The sequence below is a fragment of the Rhipicephalus sanguineus genome, unplaced genomic scaffold (genome assembly GCF_013339695.2).
Source record: "Rhipicephalus sanguineus isolate Rsan-2018 unplaced genomic scaffold, BIME_Rsan_1.4 Seq10764, whole genome shotgun sequence".
Taxonomy (NCBI): domain Eukaryota; kingdom Metazoa; phylum Arthropoda; class Arachnida; order Ixodida; family Ixodidae; genus Rhipicephalus; species Rhipicephalus sanguineus.
Genome location: NW_023614283.1, coordinates 39,935 through 47,352, shown reverse-complemented (window position 1 = coordinate 47,352; position 7,418 = coordinate 39,935). Strand labels below are relative to the sequence as shown.

The following is a 7,418-nucleotide window of genomic DNA, read 5'->3' as shown; positions in this document are numbered from 1 at the left end:
ATGCGACGTTTTACCGTCGAGAGGTGAGACTTGCATTTTTCTTCTGTCGGGAAAAACTGAAAGAAACAACAATGAATAATACTGTGAGAAAGGTAGACTATTACTTGACCAGTTGCACAGACATGTCGCGTCTAGAAACTCTATTCACACAACTAAACAAAATAATTTTGTCGCTGCACAAATAAGAAAAACACTGCACTTACAATAAATGCGAGTGTGCTGAAATTCCGAGAAGTGCTTCAAGCTCCACAGCGCACAAACTAGATAATATGTGGAGAGAGGGGATCGAGGTTTTCGTTGTTTATGTCACTGGAAAACAAATGGTACAATAAATAGATTAATGAGAACACAATCTTACCTTCAAAGCAGCCGCGGGCCAGTCACATATTGTGCAGTCGGCATTTACAGCACACCTGCGACCAAATTCAATGTGAAAAGCGATTGCGTGAGACTTTCGTAACCAGCAAGCATCTTACCAGAGTTCTTTTCAGTTGGCGAGAGCAGCGCAGCACGCTATTCACACTACAGTCCTTGTTGCAGGGTTCCCTAGAGAAAACGGCAAAATATGTCACGGTCTTACAATAAGATGCCACAAATAAAAAACAAGAAAATCTGACATATTTGCCCGTCAACGAAGTCTTGGGTCCACGGACAAATATAACCGCCGTTCGCCTGAACATTTCTGATTATGCCAGCTAGAAGAGACGACCAGATTGACGCATCAATTGTGCAAATAAAATTTGATTTTGTCGCTAGACAAAACTCACCATGCGATACAGCGAGGAAATAAAATGCCACTTACGAGTTCGCTTCAAATCCTCGGCAATGGGAGAAGGCCGCCTCCAGGATCAAGGCAAACGAAATGCCTCTGAGTGCTTGCCCGTCTCTGTGCAGTGTTTCAGCACGTCCTCGCTCGAAAGAGCTACAATTTGGCGGGAACTGACGCATAGAGCTTGCTCCCCTCCCCAGCGCTGTGACAAAGAAAAAAAAAAGCGCGAGAGGTGCGCATACCGTTCCTCCTTTCAGGCCTTGTCATTCTTTCTGGGAGAGATCTCACCACTTTTTTTTTTTTTCGGAGGAACGCACGTGTTGCTTATATCAGCTCTTTCGGGTGAGAAAAAAAAGGAGCGGGAAATTTCAACTGAAGCACATGCCTGAACATTTTAGGGCAGCGCTAATGCGTGCAAGAAGCGGATCGAATTTGAATTGAACCGTTTTCGTTGTTAACACAAAATATCGTTGGTACTCTAACATTAAAACAAATTAACATGAAAACCATAAACTGAGCATCAAGTAGAAATTTTAAAACTCTTCAGTGTGTGCGGACTATCGAATTCTGGCTCTGCAAGCGACGTATAGCTTATGACCGTAGAAATTATCGTATTTTTACGCTAATTTCGTGTTTATTTGGGCATAGATGATATTTTGAAATATTCGTATTAACGCATATGGGCTATTCCCGAAGACCGAATCAAGTATGACGATATTCGATTCGATATTCCAAATGTTCAATCTTCGCACACTTCTATATAACCATTATATCTGATGTCCTCCCTTTGTCATGCGGCTCGATCAGATCAATCATATATTTATATTCACGACAGTGCTAAAGCGTGAGCACCGTGCTAGCGTTCCAGAAGTGCCGAACTGTCCACTTGAGCTCATAGACAAGGCGGAGGCGGGGATGATAATTTTCGGTGGACAGTTCAAAATCGTAGATATTTTAATAGAGCCTAGCGCGCTATAGTATCACGATCAAAATTAAATTTCTGCTCGGCACTCGCATTTATTCCCATTTATTGCTGTTGTTCAACTCAAGTGCTTTGCATCTAATGCATGCAAAGGCGGTACGTTTTCTTGAGCTTCAAGCAGAAACCGTAAACGCTCAGTACACTTGAAAAGCACTCATGTCGTACCACTGTACATTGAGCATATAAGTGCTTCATCATAAGAGGTAGGGCTTGATCGGTACTCATGACAATGCGGCGGAGGATTCTCGGCGGCCCGATCGCTAAAGGTTGCGAAGTTTCTTGCGAAACAGGTGAAAAACTTCGACATTTAAATTCCGCCCCTAACCAACTCCGTAATTGTACCTTTTCCTAGTCAAATACTTAACGTGCACATCAGAAATATTCGGCTGGATTCGGGAATGCTGAGGCACAGCAAACATAACTTTAGTGCTGGGGTTATTGATTGGAGCAGAACTGCAAATGCGACATCATTCTTAGACAGATGGACATTTAATAAGCTGCAAGAACGCCAGATTTTAAGATCACTTGGCAATTCAGCTTTTCATATAATCAGTTAGAGCTTTCGCGCCCCTGAAACACGCAGCTGAAATTTTCCAGCAAGTTGTACAGTCCGCGAGATCTCTATTTCGCACGTTTCGTGTGACGAAATTAATATTTTTGGGGCTCGCTATAAAGCAGCCAAAACCTTTCCGATGGGAGAAAGATTGAATTAATTCATTTTCAATAAAATTTATTACTAATAGATGGTGTAATGTACGTGGTCGGTTACAATCAACGTGCCATTTGCGAACTATTTCAGTCAATTCTATACCGCAGCCCAATGGACCATTGTAAAGCCACATTAAAGATAAATTCGTGTGATTGCACTTTCTTATCCTTATGTACTTCCTGGTGGCAAATACATTGATCTCCAGAGTGTTCAAATCTTGCGATTTCTCAAGGTTATAAAAATATTTTAACGATATGTCTCCAAACGAATAATTCTTCACAACGCCGACGAATTCCAACTTCCCTATTGAGTCAATGCATGCGCTCATCATTATGGCCATCGCATGTCTAGTCAGCATCCGAATAATAGCTTAACTTCAGTCAGTTCAGAGCAAAACTCGATGTTATTCCTTAGCCGGAAGTTTCCCTTACGTCTGTGGTTGACGGTCATTGCTGTTTTCCTTGTTTGACCAAAGGACGTCATCGCGTTTGTAGCTGCACTACATGACTTATTCCTCAACATACTGCCCGAACGCGCTCGCGCTTGTTAGCTCGAAACCTAAATGTTGAATTTCAAAGTAAAATTGACCGGTGTTCAACTTGTCACTTGATCAGAGACGAATACTTTTCACCACGTCGCGTTATTTTGCTCTGCTTTCGATAACAACGGCGTTAGATTGATGAGCTCTGCTGACAAATCCTCATCACTCTATGCAGCCGGTGTAAGGCTGGACAAATATATAAATCAATCTAACGGTGTCGAGCAGTGCACCTGGTCCCATGTGGTGCGTCGGCAAGGGACTTGATAATTAAGCTCTCATATATATATATGTGTAGAAACGTACTGTACGCTGCGCAGACAGTCAGCCACACACATCGTCAACGGCACGTGAAGCGTCTACTACTAGCAATGTAATTTTATTACTTTTTTTCGTTTTGCATGCGAGGCACCGTCGACGGCAGATTACCGCGAGGCACTAGCTATGCATTTGTCTAATGCGTCTTGAAATATAAAGCTACAGCGTCCATAGAATCATAGAAATATAAAGCTACAGCGTCCAGTTTTAAGCACGTGTTGCTCCTATGGATAATTATTATTCTGTGAAATAACGGAACTAGCAAACATTTTATTAACATTGATCCAACAGAACAGCAGTGTGCGTTGCGCGTTACCCGCCGCAAATGCTCCATTATATGCGATTCTTTTATACGTATGAGTAAGAAGATTAGACAAATCCGCGGAATGTTTCTCATGCATTTCCATGCATCATATTCGCTCGCTTATCTTTTTGTTTAGTATTTTCAAGACGTATAAAACGACCACAATGCGACTTCTGACTGGCATTATTTCATATCTTGAGGCAGTGATATCCTAATTGTGCAGTATTTTAACTTCTTTATAATGTAGGTTACGGTGTACCTGCTTTGTCTTTTATTAAAAACAAGGGTTCATTTTTATTTGAAATGCTGTGCTAAAAGGATGAATGTCACAAACATATACAAGGCGACCTCTGACAAAGTGATGGGATAACAGAAACTTTTCAAATAGGCATATCGGGGAATATACCCGTCGTAACTGTAGTTCCCTGGTTTCAGCCAGAGCTTATTATCTGTGGGAGGTAAAGGTGTAACTACATTGCACAATAAAAAAAAATAAATTCGCTTTAACTTAATTGAAAATTTGTTGCTACCTAGACGTACACGCGTAAATTTTGACAAACGCAAGTCTTTAGCGGTGCTGTTTCGGACGTGTCCCATTTTCTTATCTTGGCGGCAAAAAGCACTGCTGGGCACTGACGGCGGGCCTGCAGATGTGCGGCTTCTTCGAAAGAGGAGGCGGCTCCACGCTGAGAAAGAAAACCGGAGAACAGCGGAAAAAAAGAAGTTTCCCTCTCCCCACCGGGACCTTCCGGGGCGCGGGCCGCCGTAGCGCATGTTTTTTTGCTTCTTTTTTTAAATGTGCTTTTCACTCCACGCTCTATACTGTAGAGCAGCGCGGTTCCTTCTGACCCTCTTCTTTCCCGCACTTTTCCGCCTCCTGCGTTTTATTTTTCACAGCACGAGTCTTCAGTGGATTGCCATTGCTATGTGTTCGTTCTAACAATCTTGAAAGAATATTTCTTGTTCGTGTATTGGTACTAAAATCTTACATTGCGGCCACGCCTTTTGATGAGTTTTTTTCACATAGCATATATGGTATTTCCGCTTGCCTGACTTATCCGTCAGCGAAAGATAAGAACTTTTACTCATTACATTGCGCAAATTACATAATAAAGGACTAGCTGTTAGAACTAAACACTGCGTCTCTCTATCCACAGACTGTTTGGGTGTGCAGCGCTGCTCGGGCAGCACGCAAAAATTTTCATGCTTCATGTTGTCTGTATACAGACGATGCTTCTTTTAGATTATACAGAATGGTTTTTAATGGCCGTTTTAGTTCAGAAATGACATAAATGTATTATGTGAGCTCGGTTTAATGCAAGCGGGTGAATTACTTGCATGAAAAAGCAAAATAAATAATCGCCTATCTAAATAAAGTTCATTAATGACCTTAAAATTACACTGACTTACCTACTGCAACTGACTAACTGTAGCCACTGAGTTTGCAATAATTGGAATGAAATCTTACGATTTAATATTTATGCCATCAAATTTTAGGCAGAAGTTCACTGTTGCTTCAGTCACGTTTATTTTTGTAAGAATCAGTTTTAAGCATCGAACAACGACAAAAGCCTAGTTTAACGCCCATGTATATAATACTGTCGCACACTTGGCGAATGATGGTCTCGAAAAAATCTTTAAAAGTAGATATGCACGCCTGGAGAAACCATGCACGAATGTAATGGCTCGCTATTATTTTTGTTTAGTCAATAATGTATTTGGATTGTTCGCACAAATAATCTCTACCACTTGGTGTAATCAGCTCAAGGACCACAAGTATGTTGTGTGTCACAGGTGATTTTTGTAATGTTTAAAAAATCACACTGTAGGAGTTGTTTACACTTCCTGCAGTGTATTTTATGCTGCCCTAAAATAATACACGCTGTTCGAATCCTCTGCCGGCAACCAAGGCCGGCACGACGTGTTGCCGACTTGTCGCCCCGACAAGCGTTTGGCGCGCTCGGCGTTCACTCGGCCACCAACGGTGGTGCGAATCGTGCAGCCGACCAAGTGCCGACAAGCGTTTGGCGCGCTCGGCGTTCACTCGGCCACCGACGGTGGCGCGAATCGTGCAGCCGATCTAGTGCCGACGTAGCTGGCAGCGCACCTCCGGCCGACCCTTTTCGGATGTCTGGTGGCCAGTGAAGTCGGCTGCCGGCTATTTGCCAGTGATCAGCCAAACGTCGGCAGTCGGCCAGCGTTGCTTGGGTTGCAATTCTCAGAATCAGCTAGAAATCGTTCCCTCTTGTTTCTGCAAATGATGCCATATACAATTTAACGTCCACTGGCTGATATGAGCATCGTGTGCTGCATAGCTAGCGCGGCCGCCACGAGAGGCCGCAATGTGCCCGCATGCGCGCTGGCGGTCACACTGAAAGTAACATGGCCGGGCAATTGTCCTTTGTCACGCACGATTGCAGAACACGGTCTCTCCGCTTATTCTGTAGCACGGTGAGTCAAGTGTCCACTGTCGAATCAACACAAACCTCTGTGCCTTTCTTTTCGGCATGACTGAGAAGCGTAGAGCAGGAGCAGGCATCCAGGTCGCTAAAAGACCAGAAGGATTCTCCCTATTGGCCGGGTCGAATCGCGTAAAAACCAGTTTCTCCCCTGGCAGTGAACGCCTTAAAAAGTAAATTACAAACTAAACAATAGCTGCGTGCACATCGCATTTTTTCTTTCTTCTTTGCTCTTCATTCTACCCTGACTGCTCTCCGAAATTTTGCATTCGCCAACCACTCGCACCATGTCAGCATGGCGACAGATGCTCGCCGGCGCGTCCCATTTCACTGTTGCTAGCGGTTGTTTTCCGGGAGTTTGTTGAACTAGAGGACTAGGTTGAACCCCATAGAGTTCTGAAAAGTCAATGTTGCGTGGTAACGTGAATAACGGGCTCAAACGGCACCGGGAAGCGAAAGTTGAGGTTAAATAGTGTTCATATAGGCGCCAGTTTTGGAAATGGGCATTCACTTACGGGCACAGGCACGAACGCCAAAAATAGGCATTTATAGGCACTATAAAAACACTACAAAAGCCCTCCTGAGTTTCTAATTCATGCTCATACGACAAAGTGGCGTGATAGGAGCGTAATGAGCAAAATATCCATTTGCCTAAAATCCGGTCTCTAGTGATTACCATGCTCAAATTATTTTGTTAAATCTGGAAGTGCGTAAGTTCGAGAAAAACATTTTTCAGTCCTTCGAAATCTAAAATTGTAGCTTAGTGACACACAACAGCTACTGCGGCATCTTATTTGCCTCTAGCCCACACCTGCGCTTGTGAAACGTCCGCGAGGGCGACGCAGACGTGGAGCCTCCTAGAGTTACTGTATATGCTACCTACCTAAAGGTAGCATATACAGTAACTCTAGAGCCTCCCATGTCCGGGCCACTGACCTGGAGATCAGTGGTCCGGGCTATCCGGGCGATGCAGTCCAGATGGTGGTCGCCCGAAGATATGACAAGCTGCCGACACGCAAAGACTGGGAGAACAAGTGCAGCAGTTGTGCGAGCAGGCGAAACAAGGAAGTTGCGAAGAGATAATCAATGCCACATGTAGCATAAACTATAAGATAATGAAAGCAACCACTGTAGCGTTTCTGTTTGACCGTTTACAGACACGAACTGCCACCCCTTGCGCCATCTGGTACGTAAGAGCGCTAATGACTGTTGAGTACACTGTTCCATGTGCATGGGCACGGTGTGCTGCCTTGACAAAATTAAATTAGTGTCATGACTAGGGCAAGCTGGACGTTTTAATGGGATCGATAAAGCGCATGCTCGAAGAAAAACCCGTCTG

General features: G+C 43.8%; 1 long non-coding RNA gene across 1 annotated transcript; it reads right to left on the bottom strand.

The window, feature by feature from the left end:
* Positions 1-203: 203 nt before the first annotated feature.
* On the bottom strand, positions 204-670 carry LOC125756504 (uncharacterized). The gene is made up of 3 exons (XR_007414555.1): positions 477-670; positions 359-413; positions 204-260 (listed from the first exon to the last, which is right to left on the bottom strand). It is a non-coding gene; the product is annotated as an uncharacterized LOC125756504 (long non-coding RNA).
* Between the last annotated feature and the right edge of the window lie 6,748 nt (positions 671-7,418).